Source organism: Gorilla gorilla, chromosome 17, assembly GCF_029281585.2.
Source record: "Gorilla gorilla gorilla isolate KB3781 chromosome 17, NHGRI_mGorGor1-v2.1_pri, whole genome shotgun sequence".
NCBI classification, from domain to species: Eukaryota; Metazoa; Chordata; class Mammalia; order Primates; family Hominidae; genus Gorilla; species Gorilla gorilla.
This window is the reverse complement of record NC_073241.2, coordinates 45,601,912-45,624,442: the sequence shown is the minus strand read 5'-3', so window position 1 is coordinate 45,624,442 and position 22,531 is coordinate 45,601,912.

Genomic DNA, 22,531 nt, shown 5'->3' with positions numbered 1-22,531 from the left:
ATTTGGAAGGCTGAATTATTATTCTTACTTTGGTAAAATATCTGTAAGATGTATCATTTGAACTGCTTTGGAAGTGTACAGTTTAATAGCATTCAGCACATTCACATCATTGTGCCTCAATCACCACTAACCTTCTCCAGATAGTTTCTCATCACAACATGAAACTGTGTTCATTAAACAATAGCTCCCCATTCCCTCCTACCCACAGTTCCTGACAACCACCATTTCACTTTCTGTCTCTATGAATTTATTTCACGTACCTCATGTAAGTAGAATCATACAATACTTACTTGTCCTTTTGTACCTGGCTTATCACACTTAACATATTATCTTTAAAGTTTAGCCATGTTGTGTCATGCATTAGAATTACATTCCTTTTTAAGGCTGAATAATATTCCATTGTGCATTTTATTCCACATAATTTGTAATATTGTAATACTGTAAATTTAATATTCCAAAATGCATTTTGTTTATATATTTATCTGTCAGTGGACCCTTGGGTTGCTTCCACCTTTTGGCTATTGTAAATAATGCTGCTATGAATATGAGCATACAAATATCTGTTCAAGTCCCAGCTTTTAGTTCTTTAGAGTGTATGCCCAGCAATGGAATTGCTGACTCGAATGCTAATTCTACGTTTGATTTTTTGAGGAACTGCTATACCATTTTCCACAGTGGCTATACCATTTTACATTTTTACCAGACACAAACAAGGGTTCTAATTTCTCTGTATCCTTGCCAACACATGTTACTGCCTGTGTTTTTGTTTTTAATAATAACTATCTTAGTGGGTATGGAGTGGCATCTTGTTGTGGTTTTGATTGGCATTTCCCTAAAAATCAGTGTTGAAAATGAACATGTTTCCATGTGCTTATTGGCCATGTGTGTATCTTCCTTGGAGAAATTCCAGTCCTTTACCCATTTTTAAAATTGAGGTTTTTTTTGTTGTTATTGTTGCTGAGTGGTAGAAGTTACTTACAGACTGTGGATATTAAGATCTAATTGTATGTGTGATATGCAAATATTTTCTTCTGCTCTTCCATTCCACGGGTTGCCTTTCACTCTGTTGATTGTGTTCCTTAATACACAAAAGTTTAACATTTTGATTAAGATTAATTTATGCTTTTTTCTTTCGTTGCCTGTGCTTTTGTTGTCATGTCCAAGAAATCATTGCCAAATCCAATATCATGAAACTTTCCTTTTATGTTTTCTTCTGAGTTGAATTATTTTTAATTGGCTATTAAAATTTATTTAGAGATTCTTTCTTTTGCTTAGCGAGCTGTGGAGTAAAAACACCCATAGAATACAGTTTTTAATTTGTACTCTAGGGGTGGGAAGGGGCTGATCTCTTTCCTCCCCATCATAAAGGATCATGGCTGACATTCCCATAACAAAAAGCAGACTAACAAGAGAAAGGCATAACAAATGTATTACTATTACATGCACATGTGTGCTCAGGAGTCATACCAAATATGAACTCAAAGTGTGGCCATGTGGTTGAGACTTTCTTCATAGGGGATGGGGAAATAGAAAAATAAAAGGCCCAATACTCAGAAGGTGGTTCACAGGAATAATGGTTGTCTCATCTTCAGATAAAATTTCTTGGCTAGTCTCTTAGAGCTGCCTTCAGAAGAATGGATGAAATGTCTGTCTGGGCATGATGATGACTGCAGTCTTTTCTCTTGTGGTTGACCATTCGTGTTTATTTGATGAGATCTTGAGAAAGAGGGTCTTAGGGCAATTACATTTCTTTTGGAAAGAAGCTTTCTTAGTGATATAAGGCTTGGGGAAGGAACAAGACAAGGTTAGGAACTTTGATTCTGAGGCAGCTTCTAAGGCCTCTCTCAGCATGTCAAAGGGCCAGTCTTTGTGGTATTGCCTTCTGAGCCCTGACAGTGCTCTAACAATTTCACAGTAATGCCAAAATTCCTTTAGCCCAGTAGTAATTTCAAAAACAACACATATGTTTATTTTGGGGAGGGATATATATATATATGGAGTCTGGAAGATCCTGGAACAAACAATTTAATACACTAGACTACAGTTCAAGATTTTTTTCACAGTTATTCGCAAATCTCTTTACAAATAGATGTGTTCCATTTGTGGCACATGAACAACATGTGAACTGTATCGAGTTAGTGTGGATTAAGTGGTTGTGAGGAAATGAGTCCCATCTGTTAAAGCAGAATATCTGAGAAGTCATTCATCACACTTGTTCTGCATTCAGTTGATGTGGACATAATGGAACTAAATTATAGAGATGATATTATGGAATCAACGCTTAAGTTCTTATGCATCAGACTACCTAACAAGCTACTAAATGACAGGCTGCCTGAATTCGGAATTCAATAGCAAAGAAAAAATTTTAAAGGCCAATAAAGTTTTTGGTTCTTTAGTTATAGTTTCATTCCCAAATACTTACTGACAATAAGCAATTCACATCCTGATGCTGAAGGTTCTGGAGTCATAGTGGGTAATAATGAAAAAAGGAGGCTAAAATTAGAAACTTGATGTCACTGCTCAAGCCAATAATACTCTTGCTGGATTTAATAAATATATTCTGTCTTTATTAAAATTGTGTTGGTGCTAGGGTGCTGAGACAATTTAGTTGAAATTCAGTTCTTTTCAACAAATGGTGCCAAAATAATTGAATATCCACGTGTGAAAAAATAAAGCTGAACTCCTACCCAAGACAATCAACCAAATTGACTCAAACTGAATCAAAGTTCAGAAGAAACTCTTACTCTTAGAAGTAAATCCTCATAATATTGAGTTAAGAAAAGCCTTCTTAGAAACAACATCAAAGCACAAGTGCCAAAATTTAAAAAAATAAGTAAATTGGACTTCCTCAAAATTAAGATCTTTTGTGATTTAAAGAATACCATTAAGAAAGTGAAAAGACAAAACAGAATGAAGGGAAATATTTACAAATTATATATCTGATAAGTGACTTGTACCCAGAAGATATAAAAAGCTATTATCAGAATAATAATCAAAAATGGGAAAATGATCTGAATAGATACTTCTCCAAAAAAGATACAAAACTGGCCAAGAAACATATGAAAAGATGGCAAAAATCATTATCTGAAAAATAAATGCAAATCTAAGCTGAAATGGGTACCATTTCACACCTACAATGGGTAAAATTTTAAAAAGTCAAATAAAAACAAGTTTTAGCAAAGATATGGAAAATGTGGAACCTTTATACATTGCTGATGAGGATGTAATATGGCACAGACTCTGTGGAACAGTTTAGTGATTTCCCAATGAGTTCAACATAGAGTTACCATATGACCCATCAATTTCACTCCTAGATATATACTCAAGAGAAATGAAAACATTTTTCACACAAAAATTTGTACATGAGTATTCACACCAGCATTACTCATAATAAAAACAACTTGAATGTTCATCAGTGAATGAATGTATAAGTAGTGGCATACACATACAATGGAATATTATTTGGCCAGTAAAAGAAATAAATTACTAATACATACTATAACATGGATGAACTTTGAAAATATACTGACTGAGTGAAAGAAGCCGGTCACTAAAGACCACAAATTATATGATTCAGTTTATATGTTATGTCCAAAAGTCACAAATCTACGTAGAGAGAGTCATATTAATGATAATCCAGAGCTGAAGAGGAGACAGAGGAAATGGAGAGTGACTGCTCAATTTCTTTTAGGGTGATTAAAGTTTTCTAAAATTAGATTGTGTTACTTGTTGCACAACTATAAATAAATTAAAAACAGTTAATTATACATTTTAAATAACTGAATTGTATGGTATATAAATTATCTCAATAAAGCTGTTATATTGATTATATGATATTCATGCTAGAAATTTTATTTGGGAGTTCCTCTGAAATTGGAGGTAAAGAAGGGGAAATTAGGCTTTGAAGTTTTCAATTTAGGGAAAATTCACAAGCTCCATTCCACCTGCATGGCTTTTATTTCATTGAACTTGACAGTTAATTAACTGGCTTCACCTCTTTTAAGGCATTCATTCATTCACTCATTCATTCATTCATTCACTCATTCATTCATTCATTCATGGTTACTATTGTATGCAAGGCACTGAGGATACCAACATAAAAAACAAAATACTTGCTCTCAAGCTCACTAAATAGTAGAGCGGGGTAGGATTAAGTACCATAAGTGATAGAAATATGGAATTGGTGCAGCGAGAGCAGAGTGCAGAGTGAACCTAGCTCTGCTCATGTGTGTATACTTGAGAGTCAGGCATAAAGAGAAAGGATATCAAAGGAACTTCCTTGAAGAGTGAATTGGAGTTTATTAAGTGGACAAGGGAGGATGTAGTCAACAGAATGTAAATGATGCAGGAGAGGGAAGAGTCAAGGAAGATTTTTCTTGCTTCAATGTGTATTAACTTAATGAACTGCTGATCTCATTGATTATTAGAAAGGATCAAGCAGGCCAGGCATGGTGGCTCATGCCTGTAATCCTAGCAATTTGGGAGGCCAAAGCAGAAGGATCCCTTGAGCCTAGGAGTTTGAGATCAGCCTGGGCAACACAGTGTGACCCCGTCTCTAAAAAGGTAAAAATTAATTAATTAATTAATTAAAAAAAGAAAAGGATCAAGCAGTATAATTAAGAATAAAGTGTGATTTTACTAGCCATGTTCACAAAACCTACTTTTGGTCAATAATTGGATGTTTTTACCTTTTGCCCTACACTTACTGACAAGGTTTGTGCTCCACTGAGATATCTCTTTAGTTGATTTTTAGATCCTTAAGTTTTATGGAGAATGTCTTTGGGGCAGTACAGCAATCTCAGTTGGGATCCCTTCCCCATTATTTAATAGATGTTGCTCTGTGTAGTCCTTGGTTTCCTGCACATTATATGAAAACTATGACATTATCTAATTGATGTGGTTCTGTAAAGATGAAAGGAGATAGAGCATGTAGAGTATGTGAGCATACTTGGTATATCATGAAATGTCAATACATTATCGCTAGTATTGTTAAGTATTTTATAATTTCAGCTTCCTATATTGAATAAATGAAAATGTTTTAATTTACACAGAATATTTTAATCTCATAGCTTTTACACCTCAGTGGGTAAGACCTAGATTGTTCAAAAAATATTGTTTGCTGACATATGTAATCATGACATAGAGACACAAAATTGGACCTCCATTACCATTAAAATGCTGGAACCCAGATGCACAGGAACAAAAGCCTACAGAGATGAAAACCAAGTGGGCAAGGGAATAAAGTTATATATGAATAAGAGGACAGGGCAAAAGGCTGCCTTGAAAATAGGCAGACAGTCTAGTGAAGGTGGAAAGCTTGTGGGACTCAGAGGCCAACACAGCAGCAGATACAGTCGTCAGACAGCAGTGAGGAGCCAGGAAATTAGCAGGGACTAAAGCATATTAGCTGGCATTTATTTCCTAATCCAGTATGGAACAAAGATCTTTCTATTGGGTTTGCCCCATTGAGGAAGGTGGAGTGTTGTCACTACTTTTCCATATTGCTCACTAGACTGGCCCTCTGTTTGATTTGTAAGTTGAATGGATTTCATTTGTACAAATGAAATAGAACACATATGGATATTTGTGTGTATATACATGCACATGCACACACACATTGATATACGCATACATATATACACATGTGACATTTCTACCATATACATTGTACATTTCTTCCAGAGTTAAATAACCTAAATGTCATTTCTTTCCTGTGTGGCTGCTTTCACTGAGCCTACTCCTACATGCATCTCTCTGTAGCATTTGTGGAAAAATTGCCAGTTTCTTTCTTGTTTCTTGGATGTTGTATTTTGATGAATGCTGAAATATCTATACTAAAAGGGCAGAATAGAAAAATGTCAGTTCTTAACGCTTGACATTCATCAAGCTTTATATGACTTTTCAAAAAGCTACTCCATGGAGAGAGGTAAAATGCTTTTTTTAAAAAAAAATCCAGATATACAGAGTAGAAGTCATCATAATTACTGCCAGTACAAGTTCTTGCCTGTCCAAAGAATGATCTTCATTTATACATCCTCCTTTGTCCAATAGCTTTCTTTCTATAATAAATAGAATGGTCATTCAATGTCCCGCTACTGAATAAGGGTCATTATGTCCTCAAAGTATGATTTTTTTCAGAACTATTTTTAAATTTGCTCCTGAAAAGGAAATTCACTAATCATTTATATTATTATTATGATTGTAATTACTATGCCCTTGGTATGCCATTTTAAAAGTGAACACACTGTAGATATGTAGGGTAAGGGTTCCATTGAACTTAATGCCATGGAATCTGACTTATTTATAATTGCTACCCAGTGAATTTACACTAAAAATTACAAGACTCATTATGAGACAGAGATAAATATTTTAAAAGTAAAAAATAAATTGTAGGTGCACTCACTTATGTCCATTTTTCTTTCCTGCACAGAGTAATCTTTGACTGTAACTCTTTTTATGAACATGTTTAATATGATTCTCTTTTAAAAATCATTTGCATCAACCTCTTCCATTATGATCATATGCAACAGAGTCTCACATATATATCTGACACAATAAAATTAATGAATTGTCTTATTCTCACTGCCAAAACAAATCAGCAGCTAGGGCAATTTTACAAAATTGAGTCAAAGCTTGTATTTTTCACAAGTCTTGCTATGTGAAGTTCTAGCAATACTGGGTCCCACTGTGCTATTCCTTAGCTGCACTTCACTTTTAATTACAGGTTGGGCACCCTTAATCTGAAAATCTCAAAATCCAAAACATTCTGAGTGCCAACATAACACAGGTAAAAGTTTTCATACATAAGTAATTAACACAAACTTTGTTTCACACACATAATTATTAGAAATATTATATAAAATTACTTACCGGTTATGTGTATATGGAATATATGAAACATAAATGAAATTCATGTTTAGACTTGGGTCCCATCCCCAAAATATCTCACTATGTAAATGCAAATATTCCCAAATCCAAAAACTCCAAAATCTGAAATACTTCTGATCCCAAGTATTTCAGATAAGTAATATTCAACCTGTACTATTTTTCAAAACATGTAATTGGATTATATTTCAAAAAATATTATTTCAGTGCTTGATAGATACCAATACTTTGGAGAATACAAAAGAAACATCCATCTTCAAAGAGTATACACTCTTCATGGGGACATAATGTAGATTTCAACCTTTATTCATAACTACCAGCCAATACTTAAAAGAATTATTTGCTATTTGATTAAAAAAAAAACTGTCTTTAGGAAAAAATGAGGGGACAAAGCCCATTTATCCTTAAGCTAACTTGTATCAGGGTACAATGTATTAACTTCCTGTTAGCTGATATTTCTTTCTTTTAACCCTTCTACTGAAAGCCAATATAAAAAGTTCAGAGGACAAATTTGTTAATTTCCTTCAAAGTATAAAACTCCTTCCAAGGGCAAGGCTACTACAGTGCCTGTTATTCAGAAGCTTACATATGAGATGAATTTGCTAAATCTTGAACATACTTTACCTAATTGTTCCAGAACTACTTTGTGAGGTATTATTTTCCCCGTGTAATAGACGAAGTGAGTCATAGAGTCATACAGTGACTTGTGCAAGATCTCATTGTCAGTAAGTAACTCTCTCAAACTCACATGGCAGAATGGTGTCTGACTCTGCCTCTGATGTACTCCACAGCCTGTGATCTTAACTGCTTTATTTTACTTTTTTGAGACTCAGCACAAAATAATGTGCTAAAATTGGAAATTATTAAGTGTCTCATGTATTCTGTAAGCCATTCACATTTTTGGCAGTTTGTGTGGAGAGAAATTTCTTTTCACTAATGTGGAAGGGACCGACCTTGTAAAAGAGCTTCCATAGAACTGGGAATATTTGAGAGTGAAAGAGGAAGGAATAGCACACTTTCCTATTTACTTTTATGCAAGAGTTTTTCTGCTGATCATCATTAACTAACAAGTTTGAATTCTTAAATGAAGGTCTGTACAAAAATTCCTCCATGGTGGAAAAGTTATGCAAGCAACTGTAGAATAAGAAATGTAATCTTTATCTTCAAATAAAAGCAAAACAGCTAAATCTTTAAATTTTATCTTCAAATAAAAGCAAAACAGCTAAAATAATTATTATAATTTTCTAGCCAAAATACATTGTTGACTTTTTCCAACAGGCGAATTTGTGTACTTCAATGAAAAAAAACAAAATATGTATCTCTTGATTCACAAATATATATTAAATATAGTGTGATTTTTTTTGGTCACAAATACCCTATTGCTATATTTGTCATGACATTCCCTTGAGAAAACTACTAATGTAAAGCACTAAGTTTACATCATTTGAGCTAACACTTTAAAGGACAAGCCACTTAAATTCTCTCAATATAATCGCAAGTGTCTGGAGAAGTTTTTTAAATCAAATTCCAGTTGTCAATGTCACTCTACCTAGTGTTATCACAAATTATGCCAGACTTACTAACAGATACTACATTTAAGATGCTGAAAAATACCACTAGATTATATAAAATGTATAATTTCATTGAGAAGGTGGTTTTTGTTGATTTTCCCCATGAGTTAAGACACGTATCTTTTGTTTAACTTTCTCCTCAAATAATAGGCCATGAAACTCTTCGATTGTTAATATTAAAAAGAAATAGCATGTGAGACTTCTGGAACAGTGAAGTAACAACCTCAGTGAATCCACTCTCTCAACAAAAGTAATAAAAATAATAGCAAAACTATCAACACCAATCATTTCACTGAAAATTGGTCAAAGGCACAGAACAAACAAAGTATTTATTCAAGAAAACTACTAAACCTGATAAGAACAGTAGGAGCCTGTAGCTAATTTGGGGCTGCTCCCATCTCTCTTCCCTACATCCATGGAGCAGTAGCACTTCATCTCTAACAAAGGAGACTGATCTATTATGGAATTTTGTTAAAAGTTCCATTTCCAGAGCACAGTCAACATTTTGACAAGGGTTGTAGCTCCCTAGAGAATCCCTGATCTCAGGGAATTGGTCAGCACTTAATCTGACTCAGAGCTCAGTACTACAGAAAAAGTCCTAGCCCAAGGCATTAATCAAAAACAGTGACAACTTACTGGAATTTTTAACAACGCAGCTGCCTAAGACTGATTTCAGTCAGGACAAACTAAAAACTGACCAAAAGTTTAATAGGAAAATCTAGGTACAAGTTGATCATATGTACGTTAAACATCTCTGACATGTTCATGGATATCTGGAATGCTGTACATACGAATAGGGTTCTTTGCATGCCCACAAAGAACTGGGAAATGAGTGGTTCCTGATTACTTACTTATGGCTGATCTCAAGACCCTATGCAAACAGGAAGTAAAAGTGAAGACTGACTTGTAAAATGCCAGAAATGAGGAAGTGTCCTTTTACACACAAATTTCCTTGGCAAAATATTGAAGACTTAGTCAAAGTATTTAAGGAAATATCCTGACTGGAAATTAGTGGACCATTAAGCAGTGAAGATCCAGGGAGGAACCCTAGAATCCAGGTTTAAAACAATGATTTTTTTAAAAAAGGAGCAAAGAAAGAATTCAGTGGCCACACATTGCTGCAGGAAATAGGTAATCTAAGAACAACTAAAACAAACATGAGGGAGGAGAAATCTGACTCCATAGTTCTTACAATATACTATCTAATATTTTTATTTTCAGCTAAAATGTTAGAACACATGCAAAGACACAGAAAAGTATGGGTCATTCTCAGACAGCAAGAGGATTCAAAAGAAAATACCTCTGAGGGGGTCCAGATGTTGGACTTCATAAACAAAAACTTTAAATCACTATTGGAAATATGTTCAAGCAAATAAAATAAGCCATGCAGGAAGAATTAAAAAACATTATAACAACTATGTCTTAACAAATAACATAAATTTAAAAATATAAATAATTTTTTAAAAGAACCAAATAGAAATTCAAGATTTGAAAATAAAATAACTAAAACAAAAATTTCACAAGGTGGTCTACATTTGAGATGGGAGAAGAAAGAATCAGCAAACTTGAGAATAGGTTTATAGTGTTTATACAGTCTCAAAAAAAAAAAAAAAAAGAAAGAAAAGAAAGGCAGAGCAGGGCATTAGAGACTTGTGAGACACCAGTAAGCATATCAAAATAAGCATATGGAAGTCTAAGAAGAAGAGACAGAAGGGACAAAAAAAGTATTTGAATAAATAATTGCCAAAACATTTACACATTTTATGAAAATCATCAGTCTACACATCCAAATGGTTCAACAAACTCCAAGTAGGATAAACTCAAAGAGTTTCACCTAGATGAATTATAGGCAAACTGTTGAAAATCAAGGATAAGGACAATGTTTTGAAATCAGCAAGATAAAAATAACTTATTACATACCAAGAAGCCTCAAAAAGATTAGTAGGCTTCTCAATAGAAAGGACAGAGGCCAGAAGGCAGAAGATTGACATTTTTAAAGAGCTGAATGAAAAACATTGTCAATCAGGAATTCTATATTCAACAATACTATCTTTCAAAACTGGAATGGCAATAAAGACATTTTCAGAGTAAAAACACAGTGAATTTCTCATCAGTGGACTTGCTCTACAAGAAATACTAAATGGAGTATTTCATACAGAAAAGAAAAAACTTAAATGGAGACTTATACCTATTCAAAGAAGAAAAATAAACTTAAATGGAATCACATGGGTAAATACAAAAAAGAAGTATGGCATTTTAAAATTAGTTTCTTCTTCTAATTGATTAAAGGACAACTGCATGAAACAATAATTATAAAAATAAACCAATAAGCTTATAATGTGAAAGACCTAATTTGTGTGACAATACTAGCACAAAAGTTGGGGGATAAAAGAAAGAGGTATGTCTGTGTATACAGCCAAGATACACAGCAAAGGAGTATATAGCAAAGCTTCTATGTACTATTGGATTTACTGAACAGTAATCTGAAGTACATTTTCTTAAATTAAGATGCATATTGTAATCTACAGATAAGCTACTAATAACTCAAAATGTATAGCTAAAAAATTAAAGGATTTTAAATGGCAAACCAGAAAGTATATATGTAACACAGAAAGGAAGCAATAGAGGGAAAAAGAAATGAAAAAGACAACACATATAGGATACAAATACAATAGCAATATAAATCTTACCATATCAATAATTTTTTAAAATTTCAAAATATAAAACACTTCAATTAAAAGGAAGAGGTTATAAGACTGAAAAAAAAGACAGCTTTCAACTATATCTGTCTATAAAAAGATACACTTTAGATTCCAAGGCACAGAATGATTGAAGTAAAAAGTAAAAGAATGGAAAAAGATATATTATGCAAACAGTAACCCAAAGAGATCTGAAATGACTATACAAACATCAAACAAAGTACACTTTAATATTTTAAAATGTTATTAATTATGAAGAGAAATAGTTTACAATGAAAAAAAGAATTAAATTTAGCAGGAAAATATAACAGTTACAAACATATATGCACCAAACGACAGGACCCCAAAATACATGTAGCAAAAACTGACAGAATTGAAGGTAGAAGTTCTCAATTCAACAATAAGAGTTGGAGACATCTATACTTCACTCTTAGTAACAGACACATCAACTAAGTGGAATATCACCTAAGATATAACAGACTTCTGCAACACTATAAGTCAACATGACATTACACTTAACTATAGACCATGCAACCTTAAAACAACAGAATACTACACATTCTTTTCAAGCACACATGGAATGTTCTCCAGGATGGAGCATATATTAGAACATTTAAAAAATCTGAATAAATTTTAAAATATTAAAATCATATGAAGTATGTTCTCTGATCACAATATGTAATTGGGTTTAAACAACAGAAGGACATTTGGAAACTCCACAAGTATTTGGAAGTCAAGCAATAAATTTTGAACCCATGGGTCAAAGACAATATAAGAGAAACTAGAAAGTACTTTTAACTGTATAAAACTGAAAACATATTGATATGGTTTGGATTTGTGTCCCTGCCCAAATCTCATGTCAGAATTGTAATCCCCAATGTTGGAGGAGGGGCCTGGTGGGAGGTGATTGGATCATGGGGACCTCCCTTTTGCTGTTCTAGTGAGATAATAAATGAGTTCTCATGAGATCTGGTTGTTGAAAAGTGTGTAGCACCTCCCCCTTTACTCCTTTGCCTTCTTCCATGATTGTAAGTTTTCTGAGGACTCCCCAGCCATGTGTCCTGTATAGCCTGTGGAACTGTGAGCCAATTAAATCTCTTTTCTTTATAAATTATGCAGTCTCAGGTAGTTATTTATAGTAATGTGAGAAGAGACCAATACATATATCAAGATTTAAAAGATGCAATTAGAGCAATTTATAGAGAGAAATCTAAGAGCTTTATGTTCCTATATTAAGAAAAACAAATGTTTCAAATCAGTAACCTAATTTGCACTTTAAGAATTTGAGAAATGAGGGCAAACTCAACCCAAGGCAAAGAGAAGGAGAAAACTCTAAAAAATAGAAGGGAAATCAATTAAGCAAAGAAAACAAAAAAAATTAGAGAAAATCAATGAAACTACAGTTGGTTCTTTGAAAGATTAACAAAATTAACAAATTATGTAGATTAACCAAGAAGGAAAAAAGAACAGATAAAGTGCGCCAAAATTAGGAATAAAAGAAGGGACAAGACCACTGATCCTTCAGAAATTATAGGAATTAGAATACCATAGTACAATTTATGCTAACGAATTTGACATTGACTAAATTGATTCATAAACACAAATTAGCAAAACTGACTTAAGAATAAATAAAAATCTTAATAGAACTATTAAGTACACAAGTAAAGAAATTGCACTAGTGATCAAAAATCTTTCAACAAAGAAAAGCCTAGGCCCGGCCTTGCGCAGTGGCTCACACCTGTAATTCCAGCACTTTGGGAGGCAGAGGCGGGCGGATCACGAGGTCAGGAGATCGAGACCATCCTGGCTAACACGGTGAAACCCCGTCTCTACTAAAAAAACAAAAAATTATCCGGATGTGGTGGCGGGCGCCTGTAGTCCCAGCTACTCGGGAGGCTGAGGCAGGAGAATGGTGTGAACCCGGGAGGTGCAGCTTGCAGTGAGCCGAGATCGCACCACTGCACTCCAGCCTGGGTGACAGAGTGAGACTCTGTCTCAAAAAAAGAAAAAAAAGAAAAAAAAAGAAAAGCCTAGGCCCAGAAGTTTCCCTGATGAATTCTACAAAACATTTAAAAAGGAAGTAATACCAATATTCTATAGCTCTTCCAAAAACATAGAAAGACAAAACATATTCTAGCTCCTTTTCTGAGGCCAGTATCACCCTAATAGTAAAGCTATGCAAATATGTAATGAGAAAATAAAATCACAGACAAACATTGGTCATTAATATAAATGCAAAAATCCACAACAAAATATTAGCAAACTGAGTCCAACAATATAAAAACAAATTATACAGTTGAGATTTATCTCATGAGTGTAGGGCTGGTTTAATACTTGAAAATCAATTAATGTAGTATATCATATTAATAAAAAAGAACAAAAGCTAAATGATCATATCAGTAGATGGATAAAAGCATCTATTGAAAAAAATCTAACACCTCTTCATGATAAAAACTCTTAATACAGTTTGAATATAAAGGACATTCCTCAACTGATGAAGAGCATACAAAAAAAACATTTTATGTGTATCACCATACTTAATGATGAAAGACTGAAGGCTTTTCCCTAAAGATTGAGAAAAGGGCAAGTATGTCTACTCTCACTTTATTACATAGAACAATTTAGCCAGTGTAAAAGGCAAGAAAAAGAAAAAGAAATAGAAATAAAAGGGAACAAAATTGGAAAAGAAGAAGTAAAACTTTTGTGATTGTCAGAAAACATGATCTTGTGTACAGCAAAGCTTAACTAGTCCACAAAACCCTACTGGAAGTGATAAATTACTTCAGCAAAGTTTCAGGATACAAGATTAACATTCAGAAATAAACTTTATTTCTCTATATTGGCAAGGACAAATCTAAACATGAAATTAAGAGAAAGATTTTATTCACAATAGCATCAAAAGGAATAAAATATTTAGCAATAAATTTAACCTAAGAGGTATAATATCTGGACACTGAAAAGTTCAAAACATCAGTGTAGACAATTTTAAAAGATCCACACAAATGGAGAGATATTTCATGTTTATGAATTAGAAGATTCAACATTGTTAAGATTATAATTCTCTCCAATTTGGTCTACAGATTCAATGCAATTCACTATGAAAATTTCAGCTGAATTTTTTTTTTGCAAAAAATATACAAGATAATCCACAAATTTATATGGAATCACAAAAGACTAAGAATTTGTCAAAACTGTTTTTAAAAAGAGCAAAGTTGGAAAACTTTCACTTTCAACTTCAAAACTTACTTTCAACTACAATTACTAAGTGTGTTGCTCTGGCATAAATACATAATTTACATAAATATATATGTACACACACACATATATATATGAAACAAAAACTGAGAGTCCATAAATAAACCTTTATATTTATGATGATTTGATTTTTGACAAAAGCGCTAATTCAATTCATTGAGGAATGGATAGCCTTTTAAAACAAATGGTGGTTGGACAATTGAATATCATATGCAAGAGTATGAACTTGGACCATTATCCCACACCAAAAACAAAAATTACCTCAAAATGGAATATAAACTTAAATGTAAAAACTAAAATGATAGGAAGTTCTCATTATTTAAAAAAATAACATAGAAGAATTTCTCTGCAACCCTGAGTTAGGCAAATATTTCTTGTATATAATACCAAAAGTGTGATCTTTAAGACATAAAATTGATCAATTGGTTTTTATCAAGCATAAAAAGTTTTTCTCTTCAAAAGGTATCAGTTAGAAAATAAAAAGACAAACAAGAGTCTAGGAAAAAGTACTTGTAAAACACACATCTTATACAGGACTTAGGTCCAAAACATACCAAGGAGTCTATACCTCAGTAGTAAGAAAACTGTCCAATTATAAAAATGGATAAAATATTTTAATAGACATTTCACCAAAGAATATATATGAATGGTTAATAAACCCATGAAGAGATGCTCAACTTATTAGTCATCAGGGAAATGTAAATTAAAGCTACTAGAATGGCTATACAAAAAACAAAAGACAATGGCATAGGTTGATGAGGATGTGGATAAACATTCTCATATATGTTTGATACATTAGTGATGGTAATGTAAAATGGTCCAGCCACACTGAAAGTAGTTTAGAAACTTATTTAAAAGTTAAATATAAATTCGCCATAATAAATAGCAATTCTATTCTTAAGTATCTACTCAAGAATAATGAAATCAGATATCCACACAAAGATGTACACGCAAATGTTCTTACCAGCATTAATCATAATAGCCAAAAAATGAAACAACCTATATTACCATTAACTAGTAGATAGAAAAAATGTCATATACTCATATAATGAAACACTATTCAGCAATAAAAGGGGTAGAAGAGCCTACTGATACATGCTTCAACATGAATGAACCTCAAAGACATTGCTAAACGAAAGAAAAGTGCCCTTCAAATGAGTGTAATATATGTATATAAAATGTGTTCAATAAAATTTTAAAAGATGTGATTCAGCAGTAAACATGCCCTGTCCCCTAACTCCTATGAAGCTGAAAGATTTGCCTTGGCATTGAGGAGAATAACTGTGAAAATATCCTTGAAAATTGTAACCTTAAGCAGGTCCTCACAAGAATATCAGCCTAAATTGTTCTTGCAATACACACACCTTAAGCAATGAATTAAGTTCAAAGTTGTTCCTGATGTATACTTTTCTGGTCACTTGACAGAAGCAAATATAAATTAGCCATCATCTTACCCTCAAAAACATCTTGTAGCCGGGCATGGTGGTTCATGCCTGTAATCCCAGCACTTTGGGAGGCTGAGATGGGTAGATCACTTGAGGCCAGGAATTTGAGAACAGCCTGGTCAACATGATGAAACCCCATCTCTACTAAAAATACAAAAGTTAGCCAGGCATGGTGGTGCATGCTTGTAATCCCAGCTACTCAGGAGGCTGAGGCAGGAGAATTGCTTGAACCAGGGAGGTGAAGGTTGCAGTGAGCCAAGATCACACCACTGCACTCCACCCTAGGCAACGGAGAGAAACTCTGTCTCAAAAAAACAAAAACAAAAACAAAATTGTAAACACTTAATGGAAATGAGCATCTTACAATAAAAAATCATCAAGCACACAAATAAAGCCACCATGAGTAATAACAGAAACAACAGATAGAAGAAAGAAAACTTGCTAGCTTACTATATAAACTATAAGAAGTGTAAAAACATATGCAGAGAAGAGAAAGTTATCAAGAATCACCATGCACGTCTGAAAAATAATATAATTTTTAGAAATTAAAAGTAAAATAAACCAAAATTTCTATGGAGAATTTGAACAGCACATTGGACACAGTTGAAGACATAGATGATAAACTTGAAATATTACAAATGAAATTACCCAGAATACTTTACATAGAGAAAAATAGATTAAAAATAGAGATGGGACAAGATGACCAACTAGATGCAGCCAGGAGGAACATCTGCCACTGATGGAGTGGGATATCAGGAAGACTGGCATCCTCCTAGCAGATCTTCAGAGAGAAAGCACTGAAAATGGATGGAGGGAAGACACAGATTCTGGGATGAATGGGGAGGAAGCTAGGAACCCTGCACAGAGCTACTGCACACCAAGGCTCATTCCTAGCCCCTAACAACTCCTGGGGAAGGGGTGAGTTGAGTGGACAAGGAGCAACTTGCTCTCACCATGGGCCTCTGGTATCATGGCAACAAGAGACTCCACAACCTCCACAGACACTTGAGCTGGCAGGGAGACCTTCTTAGAGAAGTGGTGAGGCAGAACTCCAGCTGGTGTGAAGCCCAAAGGGTTTGGTGCAGGAGCATCTGTAGTGGAGCATGGCCATGAATGACTATCCCCCAAGGCTTGCCTTGCTCTCTTAGGAGACTTTAGCCCTAGGGAAACTGCAGAACCTGAAAAGGGCAGGACAGTCTTGCCCATGAGATGGTGCTGGTCGAACCCGAGAATCCCTTGATCTGCTGGTCTCTCCAGGGGCCCCATCCTGGCCATGCCTGCTTGCAGCCTTGAATGCCCAGGTGGAGTGCTTTCTGGAAGGTCTGCATCACAGCTCCTGTGCTGGTGGACCATACTAGACCAGTGGAGAGCACTACGGAGTGGCCCCTGCAGATGCACACCAGCCTACCCACACCCTTCATCCACTGAAGCCTCCCCCATGCTGCTTTGCCTACACACACTCACCCACGGCCACCCCCAACATTGCTTTGCCACACAGTGTCCATTGCAGGAAGACCTTGCCTCCCCTTCCCCACCAGCACATGTGTGCATGTGCACCCCACTGTGCCACTGCTGCAGGTGTGAGTGCACCCTGTCCCCCCAACCCCCACCATGCTGCCATTGCCATCAGAGCATTTGTGGGCATGGAGACCACCAGCCCCATGCCACCAGCACCCCACCCCTGTGCTAAAACTGCTGCTGGTGCAAGCATACACAGGGACACCAAGAAGGTCCTCCCCTCACCAATGACCTTTTGCCACCACTACCACTGCAAATACCTGCACAGAGGCATGCACCCCACAACAGCAAACAAGTGTGTACCCCAATGCATTGCCACTGCTGCTGACATATACAACAAGGATGAATAGTACTGCCACCACCTACAAAGCACTTTGGCTGGCACCACCCATGAGTGTTGTGACCAGTGGCCTTCAAACACATTGGTCCCTCCAGTGTGGTAGGTTACTTAAATTCAAGGGGAAAGAAAATAAAGCAAGGATCCTGATACCAGCCCCCTAGAGCCACAGCATGCTGTCCAGTAATCCTAAGGTGAGCCTTGGCCCCTTAAAATCTTCCAGACAGAAGCCAGCCGAATGAACCAATGTTATTCCACAATCAAACCTCAAAGCACATTAAATAGGATAAAAGGAACATCAAAAAGAAAACCATCCAAAGGATGGTAACTTCAAAAATTGGCAGAACATCAACCCACAAAGATGAGAGAGAACCAGGACAAGAACTCCCCAACTCAAAAAGTCAGAATGTCTTCTTATCACCAAACAATCACATTAGTTCCACAGCAATGGTTCTTAACTAGGCTGAGATGGCTGAAATGGCAATAATAGAATTCAGAATACGGATAGGAACAAAGATCATGGACATACAGGAGAAAGTCAAAACCCAATCCCAGGAATCTAAGTATTACAAAAATGATATGAGTTGACAGATAAAATGGCCATCATAAGAAAGAACCAAACTTACCTGATAGAGCTGAAAAACACACCACAAGAATGTTATAATATAGCCACAAATAGTAACACCAGAATTGACCAAGCTGAGGAAAGAATCTCAAAGCTTGAAAAATGGTTCTCTAAAATAACTCAGTCACAGAAAAAGGAAAAACAACAAAGAGGAATGAGTAAAACCTCTGAGAAATATGGGATTATATAAAGATACTTAATCTATGGCTTACTGGTATGCCTGAAAGAGAGAGAAACCAAGCAACTTGAAAAACATATTTCGGGATATCATCAATGAAAATTTCCCCAACCTTGCTAGAGGTCAACATTCAAATTCAGGAAATGCAGAGAAGTCCTGCAAGTTACTTCACAAGAAGATCATCCCAAGAAACACAGTCATCAAATTCTCCAAGGTCGAAATGAAAGAAAAATTATTAAAGGCAGCTAGAGAAAAGGGGCAGGTCACCTACAAAGGGAACCCCATCAGGCTAACAGTAGACTTGATCAGCAGAGACCCTACAAGACAGAAGTAATTGGGGCCTATATTCAGGATTCTTAAAAAAAAAATTTTTCCACCACATATTTTATATCTGGCTAAACTAAGCTTTATAAACAAGGAGAAATAATATCCTTCTCAGACAAGCAAATGCTAAGGGAATTTGTTACCATCAGTCCTTCTTTACAAGAGATTTTGTAGGGAGTGCTAAACATGGAAAGAAAAGACCATTACCAGCCACTACATAAACAAACATAAGTACATAGTCTAGTCTAGTGATATTAGGTATCATCCATACAAACAAGTCTGCATAATAACCAGCTAACAATGTGATCACAGGATCTAATTTACACCTACCAATACTAACTTTGAATGTAAATGAGCTAAATGCCCCAATTAAGAGACACAGAGTGGCAAGTTGGAGAAAGATGCAAAACTCAGTGGTATGTTGTCTTCAAGAGACCCCCCTTACATGTGATGACATCCATAGGCTCAAAGTAAAAGGATGGATAAAAATCTACAGAGTGAACAGAAAGCAGAAAAAACTGGGCATTGCTATTCTAACTTCAGACAAAAAGAACTTTAAGTCAATAAGGTTCAAGAAAAGATAAAGAAGGGCATTACATAATGGTGAAAGGCTCAATTCAACAAGAAGACCTAACTATTCTAAATATATACACACCCAACACAAAGTATCCAGATTCATAAAGCAATTTTTTAGAGAACTATGAAGAGATTTAGATAACCAACAATAATAGTGGGATAGTTGAACACTGAACTGACAATATTAGACAGATCATCAAGACATGATACTAACAAAAATATTCAGGATCTTAACTCAACACTTGATGAAATGGACCTAATAAACATCTACAGAGGTCACCACCCCAAAGCAACAGAAAATACATTCTTCTCATCTGCAAAGGGTACATACTCTAAAATTGACCACACAGTTGGGTATAAAATAACCTTCAGCAAATTCAGAAAATCGAAATTATACCAACCACAATCTCAGACCGTAGTGCAATAAAAGTAGAAATCAATGCTTAGAAAATTACTCCATACGATTAAATGGAAATTAAATAGCATGTTTCTGAATGTCTTCTGAGTAATAATGAAATTAAGGCAGAAATCAAGAAATTATTTGAAATTAATGAGAAAAAAAGATATACCAGAATCTCTGGTACACAGCCAAAGCAATGTTAAGAAGGAAGCTTATGGCACTAAATGCTCACATCAAAAAGTCTGGGCCAGGCTCAGTGGCTCATGCCTGTAATCCTAGCACTTTGAGAGTGCTAGGTGGGTGGATCACCTGAGGTCAGGGGTTCGAGACCAGCTTGGCCAACATGACGAAGCCCCATCTCTACTAAAAATACAAAAAAAAAAATTAGCCAGGCATGGCAGCACATGCCTGTAATCCCAGCTACTCAGGAGGCGGAGGCAGGAGAATACCTTGAACCCAGGAGGCAGAGGTTGCAGTGAGCTGAGATCATACCACTGCACTCCAGTCTGGGCAACAGAGTGAGACTCTGTCTCAAAAAAAAAAAAAAAAACTGAAAGATCTCAAATCATCAACAACATCACAACTAGAGGAGCTAGAGAAACAAGGACAAACTAACTCCAGAGCTAGCAGAAGACAAGAAATGACAAAAATCATAGCTTAACTGAAGTAAATTAAAACCTGAAAAACTACAAAAATATCAATGAACCAGGAGCTAGTTTTTGAAGAAATTAAGAAAAGCAGACCACTAGCTAGACTAATAAAGAAAAAAGAGAAGTTCCAAATAAACACTATCAGAAATGACAAAGGGGATGTTACCACTGACTCCACAGAAATACAAAAACCCTCAGAGACTATTATGAAAATCTGTACGCACATAAGCTAGAAAACCTAGAAGAAATGGATAAATTCCTTGAAACATACAACCTCCAAGACTGAATCAGGAAGATATTGAGTCCCTGGACAGAACAATAATGAGTTCTGAGATTGAATCAGTAATAAAAAGCCTACCAACTAGAAAAAAACCAGTACCAGATACATTCACAGCTGAGTTCTGCCAGATGTATAAAGTAGAGCTGGTACCATTCCTACTGAAAGTATTTTAAAAAATTGAGGGAGAGAGACTCCTTCCTAATTCATTCTGTGAGGCCAGCATCATCCTGATTTCAAAACCTGGCAGAAACACACCAAAACAGAAAACTTTAGGGCAATACTCGTGATGAACACAAATGCAAAAATACTTAGGAAAATACTAGCAAACAAAATCCATCAATACATCAAAAATGAATCCACCAGGAACAAGTAGGATTTATTCCTGGAATTCAAGGTTGGTTTAACATATACAAATCAATAAATGTTATTCACCACAAAAACTGAAGTAAAAATGTAAACCACATAATCTCAATAGATGCAGAAAAAGCCTTTGATAAAACTCAACATCCTTCATGTTAAAAATCCTCAAAACACTAGGCATTAAAGGAACATACTTCAAAATAGTAGGAGCCATCTATGACAAACCATAGACAACATCATACAAAATGAGTAAAACTGGAAGTATTCCCCTTGAAAACTCGAATAAGACAAGTATGCCCTCTCTCCCCACTCCTATTCAACATAGTAATGCAAGTCCTAGCCAAAGCAATCAGGCAAGAGAAAGAAATAAAAGTCATCCAAATAGGAAGGCAGGAAGTTAAAATATCCCTGTTTGCCAATGATACGATTCTATACCTAGAAAACCTGATAGTACCTGCCCCAAAACTCCTTGTTCTTATACACAACTTCAGCAAAGTTTCAGGATATAAAATCAATGTACAGATATCAATAGCATTCCTATACACAAACAACATCCCAGCTAAGAGCCTAATCAGGTATGCAATGCCATTCACAATAGCCACAAAAAGAATCAAATACCTAGGAATAGAGCTAATTAAGGTGGTAGAAGACCTCTACAATGAGAATTACAAAAAACTGCTGAAAGAAATCAGAAATGACATGAACAAATGGAAAAACATTCCAGGCTTGTGGATAGAAAGAACCAATATTGTCAAAATGGCCATACTGCCCAAGCAATTTACAAATTTCATGCTATTACTATCAAATTATCAATGACATTATTCACAGAATTAGGAAAATAAACTGTTTTAAAATTCATATATAACCAAAAATAGCTCAAACAACCAAGGGAAAATAACAAAGCAGGAGGCATCACATTACCTGACTTAAAACTACACTATAAAACTACAGTAACCTAAACAGCAAGGTACTGGTACAACAGTCATATAGATCAATGGAACAGCATAGAGAGCCCAAAAATAATGCCACACACTTAAAACCATCTGACCTTCAACAAAATTGACAAAAGCAAGCAAAGGGGAGAGGAATTCCTATTCAATAAATGGTGCTGGATTAACTGGCTTGCCACATGCACAAGATTGAAACTGGTCCCCTTCCTTACATCATATCCAAAAATTGACTCAAGATGGATTAAAGACTTCAATTTAAAACCAAAAACTATAAAAACCCTGAAAGATAACCTCGGAAATATCATTCTAGACATAGGACCTAGCAGACTTCATGACAAAGATGCAAAAAGCAATTTCAACAAAAACTAAAATTGACAAATGGGACCTAATTAAACTAAACAGCTTCAGCACAGCAAAAGAAACTATCAACAGAATAAACAGACATCCTACAGAATGGGAGAAAATATTTGCAAACTAT